Genomic DNA, 16,137 nt, shown 5'->3' with positions numbered 1-16,137 from the left:
GGTACAAGTTTTCTAGTCAAAGTTCTTGTCATTAGATTTGTGAAGTGCATATCTCTTTATCAGATATGTGAAATGTGAAGTATAATCCTTCAGATATCTCTCTTATGCAAGTCCCAGTGAAATGGATGGGGGGGAGCAGCATAAGACTGTTCTTGCACACACCCTATTCATTTTAGTGGGTCTTGCAGTCAAGGAGTTCCCAAGCCAACATTAAAACAAAATGGATATAAACCTTAAACCATGGATTTCAAAGAAGATGGCTTGTGATACTATGTGCCTGGAGCACTTTCTATTTCACCCTTCCTCCAAGACATGTGGAGCAGCATTTTCTTCTCTCTCCCATGTTATTCCTCCTCCCCTCCAAATAATGAGTGGCAGGTCAACCTGACAGAGAGTGCCTTGCACAAAGTGACAAACTAGAAGGGGGAAGACTTGGCTTCCAATCCTCAGTAAGGACACATTATATAAGTGTATATAAGTGTCCTTACTGAGGATTGGAAGCCAAGTCTTCCCCTTTCTAGTTTGTCACTCTGACCTCTATACCACATTGGTTATCCAGTTTTTATACTGAGGAGGAGCAGATGGAAGAGCTCAATAGAGGAATTACCCCACTCCCTCAGAAAAGCCAATTAAAATACTAGAGAGTACACTAAGAAAACATTATTTTGATACAAATTATAAACTAGGAATGGGGAAGTCAAAGTGCAAACATATGAGAGAATCTGAAGTACAAAAACCAAAGCTCCACATTTTGCATGAAGAATTTCTAAACTATGTCAGACAATTTCTAGCAGTGCTCTTGTTCCATTTTGGTAACAAGAACATACTGTTAAAATCCATTTGTGGCCACAGCATAACTGGAGGTTGCTTTTCTAATATGCATACAAACATCACCCATAAGAAAAGTAATGTATTTATATAAGCAATCACACATGTGTGCTTGGCACAGATCCTGGAAGCAGACTACTGACTATCTGGGTTCTAGGAATAGAGCAGGCTTTGGGTCAATAGTGTTCCAGCCTCCAGGTGCAGCCTGGAGTTCTTCTGGAATTACTGTCAGGGTCCTGACTGTCTCATACTGTCTCATACTGGTTTTGTCGTGTATCTGATTATATGGGTTCGATTCTCGATGTGGTGTCAAGCAGGCAGGCTGGCTCTTGACATGAGTTAGGCCCATTGGTCTCACGTCTCCTTTGAGTTTCGTTTCTTTGAACTGTTCAAGCAGCCCCACTCCCCCATCCTCCCTCCCTACTTCGACCTTGAGCCCCTTGCAGGCCTCTCAGTATTGTGGCTGGCTCACTCCCCTGCTTCCTACCAAGCGTTGTTATCTTTTGGTTCTCAAGCCGCTCTGCCTTGCACCTGGGATGGTGTCATGCTTAAAGTTATGCTTTGTAGTGTTGGCCGCCATTAGCAGCTTTGACTCCATGGATTGCTTATGCTGTATTCCTTCATGCTTCTCAATAAAGATTTACCTGCTTCGACTCTTTTTTTTTGTTTGAGCAAGTGACTCTTTGGGTTTGCTGAGGGCAGCTCAAGAACTTCACAATTACAGCTGATCTCCAGACTACAGAGATCTGTTCCCCTGGAGAAAATGGATCTTTGGACGGTAGATTGTACGGCATCACATACTTGCTGAGTTCCCTCTCTCCAAACTCTGTCCTTCCCGAACTCTGCTCCCTAATCTCCAGGAATTTCCCATCCTGAAGCTGGGAACCCTACGTGATGCTTAGAGAGCTATACAAACTGTAATTTTGTATAGCTCTCTAAGCTGCTGTCACATTATATGCAGAGGGCCAAGTAACTCCCTTCTTCTCTCATCTTGCTGTCCTTTATTTTTACACAACCACACACACAAAAGGTTTAAACGGCAGATAAAACCACGAAACCCTAGAAAAGCAACACTGGCCACCAGCAAGTTCAGTCTGTGGGCCTTGTGCAACTTTGTGGAAACTTTATACTAGCATGTAGAGCTCATTCCACAGCATAAGGGCCCTAATGGAGATATAATGGAAAAGGTATAACTCTGCAAGGATAAGGGCTAGAGACTTACTTTTTAAAAAAGAAAAGAATGAAAGCAGGGAATTCATAGAACCTGTTTAAACTATCATTACAACACTACAGCATTATATCAATATTTTAGGGTTATTTTGTTTAAAAAAATTGAATTCACTGTCTTGAGGCGGAGGGAGTGGTTAAACAAAGAAAACCAATAGTAACATTACACGTGAGGAAACAGCCAACTCAAAATTGGCTTCCAAAAAAAGATTGGTGGTCAAAGTGGTCTCCAAAGAGTTAGATAAAACCCGGGAGGGGGGGCGGGCGGGTAGCAAAGTGAAATCAAAAGGCACAAAAATGCATATGGAGATCAGGGGATAATCCAAAGCACTATGGGGTCAGAACCAATGAAAAAACTCCATGCATAAAAGCCCTTGATTTCCTATCACAGATAAAAGTATCTGCACAGCTTATATTTTCTTATGTGAAAAGGGAGCTCAGCATAGCTGTTTCAAAATTCCTGCAACTATTCCAAGCCCTTAGGCATTGTAGTTAGTGAATGGAATAAATTACATAGTGGCTTCATCTCAGATATGAATTTTGCTGTGCTTTTCTCTCAACGTTTTCAGAAATTTTAAAATAAGACTTGAAACCATTAAGAAACTCAGACTGCCGTAGTGGAATCAGGAAAAGTAATCACTTCGTAGAATCTCCTTTGCATGAGTTCTCCAATCCTCCCTTCTTCAGTTTAAGAATGGCTGGGTTATGTCACTGTCCTTCTGACAACTCAGGTAGCAAAGAGGTCACTGCAGCAGAAGTAACTTGATTTTTTTCCCTTTAAGAGCCCTGAAAAGGTTTCAGAAATGTGTGGATTCACAGTAGATATAAAAATCCCCCAAAATGGTCTTTTTGTGGTTTCAACATGATTCTTATGAGTTTCTTTTTATCTCCCAGTTAATAAAAGCCATATGGCTCAATTTTAATGGGAATTGCCATGTGTAGGCACTAAGTACGAGGATGTGAAAAGCAACCCCTTGCAATTTATGGTAAGAGAAATGAGTCACAAACTCATTTGCATCTCAGGAATTACACTATATAATTTCTCTGGGGTACTATTTCAAAATGAATTCAACATCATTTTTATAGCCTAGCACAAACTGATATTATAAGCTCACTGCTACTGTTGGCAATTTAGAATGCAAAAACATTTCATATTTTCCTGAACAATTAATTGAGCTTCAAATAAATTTGGGCTTTAATGGAGGGCTTGAAATAATTAATCGACCATCACAAGTGAGAAAAAGCTTGCAGTTTTGTCATTTTCAGTTACTTGAAATGAATATTCAATGGCTAATTTAGTTAGAAAAAGAAGAAAAGATTTTTATACCCCACTTTTCTTTACCTTAAGGAGTCTCAAAGCAACCTACAATCACCTTCCCTTCCTCTCCCCACAACAGGCACCTTGTGAGTAGGGTTGCCAACCTCCAGATACTAACTTATAAACACAGCAGCATAGGACAACAAAACACATAAATCATACTATGCAAAGGGTGCTATATTCTATGTGCAGTTGTCAAATACAGTGAATAAATATATACAGTGATGTTAGCTAAACAAATAGAACTATATAAAAAAGTTAAACGTTCTTTTTTAGAACCAGTGTCTTTGGAGTCATTGTCCATCAATAATCCTTTCAAGGTTGCCACATTTGGGTGCCTTGTTGCTGAAGTGCATCACGGAGTTGTATCCTGTTGATTGCACTGACAATATGAAGTTGGGGTCATACAAATTTAATCCAAGGTGTATAACAGGGGTCCGAATTAACTCCCAGTTTCGACCCAAGGTCTTCATTAGAAAATATGTTCAAGGCAGTTAATATGTCTGCTCTTGTAAAGATCAGACATATTAACTGCCTTGAACAGTGGCAGTACTGGGTGAGTGCACAGCTGAGAATAACAGTTCGTGGCTTCTGTGAAGTCCCACATGGGACTGCGCAGGCGCAGGCCAGCCACGGAGAAGATTAGCAAAGCTTCTGGAAGAGTCGGCTCCCAAGGAGCGCTCCCCTCCCCCCCGTCAGTGACCAAGCCTTAACAGTTTTTCCCGCCCAGGAGTCACCTGACCGGGGGGTGGGGAGCACTCTTCCCTCAGTTTTCATTCTGCCGCCACGGAGAGAACAGCGAAATATTGAGCTTCAACGTATCTACTGACTGAGGTAAACTTTTTAGATAAATTTACCTCGAAGACTTAGGAAGGGTATATGGACATGGCCTTATTTTAAAAGTGCCGCACGTGCGGTACTAAAATGGCTTCGTCAGACGAGCACCAGGACTGTCTCCTATGTTTGGGCGAGGGGCATGTAGTGGCGGCGTGTAAGGCCTGCGCACTATTTAAACACAAGTGCCGCCAACACAGAGCAAAGAAGTTAATAGCGGCTCTGTACAAAAAGTCCCTCCGTCCGGATCAGGCTCTGAGACCAAGTTCCCTAGACTCCCCGGTGACCTCGTCCAAGAGAGGGACCTCCCACATGCCTAGGGATGCTAGGGCCATGTCCGAACCACCAACAAAAAAGCACAAGGACAAGAAGAAGAATCCATCCTCTCCCAAAACAAAGAAAGGGGGAGAGTCTATCCAGTCCGCACCAGAGACCTCTGCCTCGAGGATTGCCCCGTCGGCATCGAGTGCATTGACCCCCGAGTGCGCCGGACAGAGTGGTCGACGTCGAGGAGAAATCACCAAGGCACCAAGCTCCTTCTTGAAGGGGATCCGGGTCCCCGAGGCATACAACCGTCTTGCCACGACGCCGTGCGCCATCAAGTAGAGGCTCAATGCCCCCTGCAGAACGGGGTTGGAGCCCGCACCATCGCCTGCAGAGTACTGTTGCACCTGCCTTAAGGCGCCCCCACACCCCATCGCCATCGGGGTTGGAGGTTCAATTCTCCTCGTCGGAGGATGAGGTCTTGGAGGTCCCCGAGGTCGTTATCTCTGACCCAGAGGAATCCCTGACGACGGAGACGTACCGTCGGGACCGTGTCCCATATCAGGACTGGGGTCCATGGGGATACTGTCCTCCTCTCTGGTATCAGCAGTTCGGTTATTTTGACCCTCGGCACCAGTATGACGTCGGCTATTACCAACGCCAGGTCGACGTTGAGAGTTACTGCCAGATCGGCGTCGAGGCTTACCATCGTCATCGAGGCGATTCTGTTATGGGCCACCATCATCGCGCAGCTGTCCAACCCCCACCGCTTGACGTCAACCCTCCTCGACGCCTCAGGGACCCCACGTCTTTGACGGGTCCGAAACTGGTTCTGGCCATCGCTGATCCTCTCCCCTCGACTTCGACAGCAGTCAGCGCCTAGGAGCAACCTCCAGCGGGGGCTTCGACGTCGAGACCGAGGTAAGTCATCGACATCGAAGTCAGCGGCGACGACGGCGAACTGAGTTCGGAGGCGTGCTCGGAAGACACTTCCCTTCCGTCCCCAGATGACAACGTGGGAGATCCCACCCCGGTTTCCCCCATGGAAGACCTAAGGGTTTTTTCCAAACTCTTACTTCGTATGGCAAAGGCCCTAGGGTTGTTGGCCATTCAGGCAGACCCCAAACCATCTGACCTCATTATGGGGGTTCTGTTTAGCCCTGATACAGGACCAGCTAAGCTGCCCATGGTCCAGGGCATTAAGGAGGTTGCTATGGCTAGCTGGCAAAGACCAACCTTGGTGGTAGCCTCGATTAAGAAGATCGAGAATTTATACAAGATCAATGAGGAAGAGGCTGAGTTTCTATATAAACATCCACAGCCAAATTCCATCATCACCGAAGTGCTGGCTGCTAAGTACAAATTGGGGTCCCACTCGGCACCCCTTGATAAAGAGGGACGTAAGTTAGATGGATTAGGGCGCAAGCTCTACTCTTCGGCCGCTCTGGGTATCTGTATTGCCAATTTTGGCGCCCTTATCGGAAGATACCAAATGTCTCTATGGGACAGGGTATCAGAGGTATTTGATTCTCTGCCTGAAGACAAGAGAGCCCTCTTGAAAGGCCTCAAGTTAGAGGGCCAGAGACTGGGTAAGAACCAGATTGTAGTCTCCCGCCATATGGCGGACTCTTCTGGTAGGAGCATGGCGTCAGGTATAGTCCTCAGGTGCCACTCCTGGCTGCGGGCGTCCTCACTGGCACCAGATGTCAAGGCCTGGATTGAGGATATGCCTTTTGATGTTCTGTGACTTAACTGATGAGGTTTTGCATAATCTCCGTAAACAGAAAGCAACAGCGAAGTCCTTAGGGGTTACTCAGCAGGCTGGCCCCTCATACAAGCCTAGACCCTTCTACAGGCAATCCCAGTCCTATTATTCTGGGAAATTCAATAGACCCCAGTCATGGGGATACCAACAAACCCAGTCCCACCATTACCCCGCTGCCCAGCAGGAAAAGAGGTTCACGCCTAAGGGTCGGGGTAAGAAGGGAGGATACCCCCCGTGTGACAACCAAGGGGGAAAAAAAGAACGTGTCCTGACTATCTCATGAAGCATTGCCAGACCCAGTTGTATCAGTGTTACCAATGCCAGACTCAGTTGTATCAGTGTTACCAACGTTTTTCGAAAGGCTGTTTCCTTTCCTTAGTAAGTGGTTGCAGATTTCGGATGATTCATGGGTCTTGAATATCATAAGATCGGGTTACTTCCTAGAGTTCACTGATACCCTGCCATGTACCAATCCTGGCCCAGGAACGGACAGGATCTCAGTAGAGGTCCTGCAAGAGGTGCAGACTCTGCTTCTGAAGGGAGCGATTCAGGTTGTCCCGCCCACTGAACTGCAAGCAGGATTCTACTCCAGATACTTCTTGATTAGCAAGAAGGGTGGAGGCAAGAGGGCCATTATGGACTTAAGGGATCTGAATGAGTACATCCAGACCAAGAGATTCAGAATGTTATCCCTACGTGACGTCTTACCCCTCCTTTTGGCTGACATGTGGTTTGCAGTAGTGGATCTCAAAGATGCGTACTTCCACATTGCAATCCATAGACAGTGCAGGAAATTTCTTAGGTTTAGATGCCAGGGGGTCACCTATGAGTATACGGTTTTACCGTTTGGGTTATCCTCTGCCCGTGAGTTTTCACGAAGGTGATGGCGGAGGTAGTGGGATTTTTAACGCTACAAAATTGCACCATCTACCCCTATCGTGACGACTGGCTGGTGGCAGGCAGGTCTCGTCAGGACTTAGCTGACTCTCTTACTAAGGTGACCAACACCTTGGCACACCTCGGGTTAATTGTCAACCTAGAGAAATCCTGTCTCACGCCTTCTAAGGTGGTAGGCTTCATCGGAGCGACCCTAGATGCCAATAGGCATTCAGCCTTCCTGCCAATTCCTAGACTTAGGGCCATTCAGAAATTGGTGAGGTTCTTCACATCACAGAGGTTTCAGAAGGCAGTGGTGATTCAGAAGTTGTTAGGACTCATGTCATCTACCACAGCGGTGGTCCCATATGCGAGGTTACGCATGAGACCCCTGCAAAATTGGTTCTTGAGAGCCTTCAGAATCAATGTCGACCCCCAGGGGGAAATGTTATCTATTCCCAGAACAGTTATTCGTTCATTGGCTTGGTGGGCACAGGAGACGAACATTCTCAGGAGTGTTGGTTTCGGTGTCACCTCACACGATGTCCAGCTATTTACAGATGCCTCCATGGGGGGTTGGGGGGCACATTGTGGAACCTTACAGCTAAGGGAAGATGGACCTCCCACCAGACCACCTTGCATATCAATTTGTTGGAAATGAGGGCTATTAGATTTGGCCTTCTTTCTTTTGCAGATATTCTCATTCAAAAAACTGTGCTCATCGCCACGGACAACACCACGGCTATGTTCTACATAAACAAGCAGGGGGGCACCAATTCCCTAGCTTTATGCCGGGAGGCGTCCCTCATATGGGAATGGGCTATAGAACAACAGATATCCCTCAAGGCCATTCACGTGGCAGGCTGTTCCAACATTATGACAGATGCCCTGAGCAGGGATATTTCTCAGGACCACGAGTGGTCCATCCCTATCAGGTATCTAGAACCTATCTTCCAAGCATGGGGTTGGCCGGAAGTAGACCTGTTCGCTACGCAAGACAACACAAGGTGTCCTCGGTTTTGCTCAAGGGCATCTCGGGAAGCGTCATCACTAGGAAACGCATTTCAGCTCCCTTGGTCAACAGTTCTGATGTACGCCTTCCCTCCTATTCCCCTGATCCCCAGGGTGCTAGGGAAGGCCCTCCAGGACTGAACCAATTTAATCATAGTAACCCCATTTTGGCCGAAGAGGCAGTGGTTTGCCACCCTTTGGAACATGTCCCAACAGAGGTATATCAGGTTTCCCCCTCTCTACTGACCAGGGGGCAAGTGCTGCACCACAACCCAGCCTTACTGAGCCTAGCAGCCTGGAGAGTCACTCGGTGACACAATGGTCAGACAGGGTGGCCCATGTCCTCCTCTCAGCACGCAAACCGTCCACTAGGAGAGCTTATACACTCAAGTGGACACGATTTTCCGCTTGGGCCTCGTCTCAGGGCATTGTATCGCAGAGGTGTCGTTTACCACAATTGTTTGAATACCTTTTATCACTGAAAGACGGTGGTTTATCTAATTCATCAATCAAATGTCACCTAGCGGCTATTTCTGCCTTCCATGACGGCGTGGATTCCTTCTCTTTGTTTTCTAATAAACTTTGTAAAAAGTTTCTGAAGGGCCTACAGAATTTATTTCCCCAGGTACGAGCTCCAGTTCACCAGTGGAGTCTTTCCTTAGTCCTGTCACATCTAACAACAAGACCCTTTGAGCCCATGGCTTCTTGTGACGTGTCTTTGCTATCTTATAAAACAGCATTTTTGATAGCCATTACGCCGGCCAGAAGGGCCAGTGATCTGAGAGCCTTAAGGGGCAGACCCTCCCTTTACAAAGTTCTTCTCTAATAGGGTCATCCTACGCCCAAGTTTACCATACCTCCCCAAGGTGGTTTCAAAATTTCACCTCTCACAGGACATCACCTTGCCTGTGTTTTTTCCAAACCCACAGTCTCCTTCCGAACAACAACTACATTCCTTGAACGTGCGTAGAGCACTGTTATTCTACTTACAAAGAACAAAGCCTTTCAGACAGGATGACAATCTGTTTATTTGTTTTAAGGGGACACATAAGGGGAAGGCAGTTTCCACTCAGACACTATCCAGATGGGTGGTATCGGCCATTAGATTGGCTTATCAATCAGCAGGGGTAGACTGCCCTCTTCACCTGCATGCACATTCTACAAGAGCGCAAGCAGCCTCAGCTGCCTTCGCCTCAACAGTCGACATCGCAGACATCTGCAAGGCGGCGACGTGGTCCACACCGACGATCTTCATTCATCACTACGCCGTAGATGTTGACTCAAGAGCTGACGCAGCTGTGGGGAAAGCAGTGTTGAAGTTATTTCGTTGACCATCACACACCCACCTCCACAGTAAGTGAGCTTGCTATTCTCCCATGTGGGACTGCACAGAAGCCACGAAAATAAAAACAGTGTTGCTTACCTATAACTGTTGTTCGTTGAGTGGTCTTTTGTGCAGGCACACATCCCTCCCTCCTTCCCCGCTTTGGGCTGGCACCGTAAAAGAGCGTACTCCCCGCGGCGGCGATAGGAGAACTGAGGGAAGAGTGCTCCCCACCCCCTGGTCAGGTGACTCATGGGCGGGAAAAACCGTTAAGGCTTGGTCACTGACAGGGGGGAGGGGAGCACTCCTTGGGAGCCGACGCTTCCAGAAGCTTTGCTAATCTTCTCCGTGGCTGGCCTGCACCTGCGCAGTCCCATGTGGGACTGCACAGAAGGCCACTCAACGAACAACAGTTACAGGTAAGCAACATTGTTTAACCCTTTGCTTTCGGCTGTTTCTCTGCAGGCCCTCTCCTTGATCCCCTTTCTTCCACTCAGGCTCACTTGTGGTCAGGGCCAGTGTCAACATAACCTTAGGTGGGGCAGCTGCTGGGGCCCACAGTTTCTGGTAGGGTCAACTGCCGCCAACCACATGCTGCCAGGGAAAGACATGCTGATGGTGTAGAATGGTGGCACTCCTAGTGGGTACAATAGTGATGTTCCCATCTGCACATACCACCCAGCACCAGCAGGGAAAGGGTACACAGTCAGTGGAAAGGTTCACAAAGGGGGGATGGGAAGGAAGGACACACAGTCCTTTGCAGTTGAATTCTCAAAACAATATGCACAGGAGCTTTGTGTTTTGAAGAAATTCCAGGAGTACCTTGTGATCGATTATGTATCCCCAGCAAAAATGTGGAGCTTCTTAACCCCATGTGAGTCCCTCCACCCCTGAAAACACTGCTTTGTAATTGGCTGTGGTGTATTTTTTGGAAATACGTCACCAGCCCCTGCCAGGCCTGCAGCGGGATTCTTTCATTTGATCTGAACCGAGTGGCCATTTTACAGCCAAAGCAGAGAAGGGTCCAGTCAAGGTCACGGTCATTTGTGACATTCTCATTCTGGTAGACTTGCACTTGCAAAAAAAAAAGGCTTTCATGCCTATAAGAGGATGCGTATAAGGGGAGGGTGGCAAATCAGCTTGGATCTTTTCCATTCTGCCGAGAACCACACTCACTGTGAAACTGACCAAATAAGCAGCCTCATAGGTAGGGCTGTTGGAAAAAAAAATCAGTAAAATTCAGATTCGGCAAAATTCGGTCCGTTTTGATTCGGGAAATGCTGAAGTCCAAACTCCCCCAATTCAGATCCGTGGAATTCGGTGCCAAGTTCCGAGTTCGGGGAAAAATTCGGCCAAATAAAGCCATTAAAAACACATTCACACCTTTCCGCGGCTCCGGGGGGGGGTGTTTTTTGAGGTAGAGGTCCAAACTTTTCAGTGTAGCTTGAGGGGACCCTTCTTGCAAGAACCCCCAATTTTTGTAAAGATTGGGTCAGGGGGTCCCGAGATATGGGGCCCGGAAGGGGTCCCCCCCAAAATCACCCACAGGAATAAAGGCATTAAAAACACATTCGCACCTTTCCATGGCTCCGGGGAGGCATTTTTGGAGGTAGAGGCCCCAAACTTTCAGCGTAGCTTGAGGGGACCCTTCTTGCAAGAACCCCCAGGTTTTGTAAATATTGGTCCCGAGATATGGGGCCCAGAAGGGGTCCCCCCCAAAAAATCGTCCACAGGAATAAAGGCATTAAAAACACATGTGTGCCTTTCTGCGGCTCTGGGGGGGCATGTTTGGAGGTAGAGGTCCCAAAATCTCAGCGTACCTTGAGGGGACCCTTCTCGCAAGAACCCCCAAGTTTTGTGAAGATTGGGTCAGGGGCCTCCAACTTATGGGGCCCGGAAGGGGTCCCCCCATTGGAATAAAGCCATTAAAAGGGATGTACTAAAATGAATGACAAGCCAGCCCATTGGAAGCAATGGGAGAGGCTGCCCAGCCCGTTGAAGATAATGGGAGAGGGGAATGTCAGTTGACTTGCATTGACTCCACTGAAATACATTACAGGGGATGTACTAAAACGAATGACAGGCTAGCCCATTCAAAACAACAGGAGCGGCTGCACAGCCCATTGGAAATAATAGGAATCAGCAGAGACTCACTGACCCACAGTTAACTCCACACAAAGTTGGCAACCGGTGAAAACAGTAGAAAGCACAGTCCCACACAGAGGCAATCAAGCCCACCCCCCAGCAGAACAGGTAAACCCACCCCCCTTTGGCTTCCCACTCACTCACACACACACACACACAGAATATCCCCCCCCACATACACAGAGGAAAAAATATATAGAGAATTATAGAGAAAAGCCCCCAAATGGGTCTTACTGTGGATGTCTTCTTCTCTTCTATCAGGGACAGAGACTGGGAGGACTCAGGAGTAATCCAATACGATTCCAGCAGACTCACACATGCATACTCTCTGGCACGGGAGGTTTTGCCTTGGATTTGCCGCTCTCTAGATGCACATTAAGGATTGCTTTCTAGATGCACATTAAGGATTCATTCCAATGGGTGGATGTGGCGGACCCAATAACTCGGGATTAATTGCCTTTTAGTCAGACCCCCGGGCCGGGGTAATGGTACGGCCCAAATGCTGAGGCAACCGGACCCCCAGGCAGGGGTAATGGTACGGCCCAACTGCCGAGGCAACCACCAGACCAGATGCCCCAGGCCGGGGTAATGGTACGGCCCAACTCGATTGTGTTTTTAAAGGCTGTAATGGGCAGATGAGTGGGGGGACCCCTTCAAGGCCCCATAACTTGGGACCCCCTGCCCCAATCATCACCAAACTTGGAGGTTCTTGCAAGAAGGGTCTCTTCAAGCTACGCTGAAAGTTTGGGGCCTCTACCTCCAAAAATGCCCCCCAGAGCTGTGGAAAGGTGCAAATGTGTTTTTAATGCCTTTATTCCTGTGGGCGATTTTGGGGGGACCCCTTCCGGGCCCCATATCTCGGGGGGCCCTGACCCAATCTTCACAAAACGTGGGGGTTCTTGAAGGAAGGGTCCCCTCAAGCTATGCTGAAAGTATGGGGCCTCTCTCTCCAAAAATGCCCCCCCTGGAGTTGCGGAAAGGCGCGAATGTGTTTTATTACCTTTATAATTATGCTGCTGATTCAGAGCCCCCGAATTTTCTGAATTTATTCGGCAATCACCCTGAACTCGCCAAATTTGGCTCGTTGTTTTCCCGCCTTTTTAAAATTCGGTTCAATCCAAACTAGAAACCGCTTAATCGGGGAAAATTCGGCTGTTTTTTGGTTCGGGACGAACCAAATTGACAGCCCTACTCATAGGTCGTTTGTGATTATTTCAGCATTGTCTCAACTGTTCCATCTGAAATTGACCCACATTTGCTGTGAAACTGACCAAATAAGCAGCCTCATGGTATTCCAACATTATTCGCTCACTAGTGCACTCGCAAATGCTTCCAGGGGAGGGGTTGGATGAGGGACACAGACATGTGGAAGGGAGAAGCAAGAATGGGCGTGGGGAGAAAAATTCTGAAGTGACAATTATGTACAGGACTGGATTTCGATTTGGGATCGAGGCAGACTTTAAACTCGGGGTAAAACGGCATCCTGAAAATGTGGGGGAAACGCGAGGGGAGAGCAAGGTGACTTCTGAAGGTCGGAAAATACATGCATAATTAAAACGAAGCCTCCAAGTAGATTGGGGGCGGGGGAGAGACTGCGACAAGAACAACCTATGCATAAAAGGCCTATGTCGGTGTGTGAAGAGCCAGGTTTAGCACTTTCCACATACACATCCCATTTACTGGTTAAACATGACATCCATCCCCCATTTTCTATGTGATTAGAGAGAGGACGTTCAGGTTTCATGGCATGAATCAGCAGCTGTCATATGTAGTTTGAGCTATGCATCTTGACCAAATGATAATCACAAGAGGATTTTGTCCAAAATAGCAGTGATAAAAAAGGACACACATGCTAACTGGGACAAAAAAAAATCATGGAATCTGTTTCAATTATTTTGGCGTTTTCATTGTTTCAGAATGTCTTCAGAACACTGAATTTGCCAATCTTTGAGAAATTCCTCATTTACTAATCCTTCCGAATCACATATGCTGATTTAAAATTTAATCGTTTTTTAAGGATAAATTTCTTTTAGCCTAACTAATAATTTTATACATATAAATTATGATTTTATCTCATGGCCTACTGAGCTATCAACCTTTTGACACAGTCATATTGGGTCGAAAAGGGAACAACTGAATGTATAATGATTGGTGGATCAGCGGGACGGGAATTCTGTCACCCAGCAAAAATATGAATTTTTATTAATCTCTGTATGAGGGGGATTAATGTATAATTGTCTGCTAGATTTGCAGCTTCAGACATGTGAGGAGGTTGCTGAGATTATAATAAACTGCTGCGTTTTCAGTTACTGGTTCTCAGTATTAGCTTGTCATATTCTGACAACAGGGAATTGCAGAACATGGAGTTATAATCAGCAAAACTGTTTTAATAACGTTGTAGGATGTGAGTTTCATCTGTCTAATAAATAGTCCAAATCAATTGGGAATTTCTCCTTTGCAAGCTTCATGGAAATGAATGATAGCTGGGTGTAAGTACAATAAAGCAGTATACAGATGATAGCATTTCAAAGATCCATAAACTGTATTGTAGAGCTGCCTTTTTGTTGTTTTTTGAGGGAGGAAGGGTATTCCACCATGATCAAAGTGTTTTTGTTGGGTTTCGTATTGTATCAGTCTGAAAACTTGCCAGAGGAATGACTAGAACAATGGACATGTGAGGATATAACTATTGACGTTTTTGTTTGAAATATATTCATATGCAAGAGGATGGGTGCATATCCATGTCTAAAAATGAAAAATTGCAGTTTCCCTTAAAAATGAGACATGGTCAAGTTTAGTCAATTTCACCATTACATTTCCCTGTAAGCAACTAAAGGAAGTTCAGATTTCTGCAATCCTAGTCCTTTTACATTGCTTATTAGATGTCTCATTCTACTGATTGCATTGACTTAAATTGTGTAATCCGTCTTGAGTCCCAGTGAGAAAGGCAGCCTATAAATAAATAAAACACTTATATATCAGTTGTCCCACTGTCAACAGATGCTCGCTTTTTAGAACCCAGCATTCACCAGCACTGTAACAATTAAAACACACAATAAAATAAAAGCTCATGACTGAATTTACCCAGTCTCAAACAAGGCAGCCTTGTGCAACCTCCAAAAAAAGGTAAACATGGGTCCCTTCCTCACTTCCTCAGGAAGGCCATTCCAGAGGGGCTGGAGTTACTGCCAGAAATGACTGAGAGCCAGCTATAGCAGATCTAATAGCTCTGAGGAATGGGCCAGTCAGGAGTTAAGGATCTGATTTGATGCCCAAATCATGTAAGTCTTTAAAGGTAATAACCAGCACTTTGAATTGAACTAGAAAGCATATTGGTATCCAGGAGAGGTGTCCTATAAATAAATAAAACACGTATATATCAGTTGTCCCACTGTCAACAGATGCTCGCTTTTTAGAACCCAGCATTCACCAGCACTGTAACAATTAAAACACACAATAAAATAAAAGCTCTTTGAATTGAACTAGAAAGTATATTGGTATCCAGGAGAGGTGTCTTAAAATCAGAGAAACATGATCACCTTTTTGGACTCTAGCTGCTAGAAAAGCAGCAGTATTCTATACCAGTTGCTGCTTCTGAATAGTCTGTTATAGAATTCCCATTCATTTTATTATCTTTAATGTAACCTTTATTGTAAAAAGTTCTTCTGTTATAGAATTCCCATTCATTTTATTAGTTTTAATGTAACCTTTATTGTAAAAATAAAACACATTAAAATAAGTTTTGAATAGCAGTTCATGGTAAACTGAATGAACCCATACTGCTCAGGTTCAAATCTAAGACTTAGACTGTAACCCTAAGAAAACTTACGGTAGTCAGGCCCATTGCAATTCATATTACTTCCTTCTGAATCAACACAGGGGTGGGCCGAAAACACCAATGTATGTGCTTTTATTGTACTCCTGATAACTCAACAAGTTGATCCTTGTCCACACCCTTAGGAACCTGGGAACGAATTTTTAATAGGAAACTTTGTTTTGAACTGAGCAAGGATTGAAACATTGCCTCTGTTCATTGACACATGAAATCCAAGCCTCAAACAAAGAGTCCTTTAACATCATCTGCCTTTCCAGTGTGAACATGTCAGAGATTTCCCTCACAAAAGCATCTCCTTAAATTGAATTTACTTCAGCTTTGTGAGTATTAGGCATGCAAACAATGGAAAGTCATACAGCAATAGTGGCAGTTTCATATGGTTCACTGCTAATTCAGACGAGTGTTGGGGAACAGTGGTTAATTGGGGAGGAAGTAATAAGATAATACTGATTCATTGGGCCAAAGTTCTATGCTAGTATCTCTCTACGCACCTTCTTTGCCTTGGGGTCTGTTATGGTGTTTGAGGATTTTATTGCTGCTTTTATTGTTTTATTGGATTGTATGTTATTTTAATGATGTTACCAGCCCTGAGCCAGCTTGCTGGGGAAGGTGGGATACAAATTCGAAAAATAAATAAATAAATACCTCTTTGTGGACATATTCCTACCCTCTCGCTCAGAACTATAAACTTTGCTCCAGTTGCTGGAAAA

This window comes from Euleptes europaea, chromosome 4, assembly GCF_029931775.1.
Source record: "Euleptes europaea isolate rEulEur1 chromosome 4, rEulEur1.hap1, whole genome shotgun sequence".
NCBI lineage: Eukaryota > Metazoa > Chordata > Lepidosauria > Squamata > Sphaerodactylidae > Euleptes > Euleptes europaea.
This window is presented reverse-complemented; position numbering follows the sequence as displayed.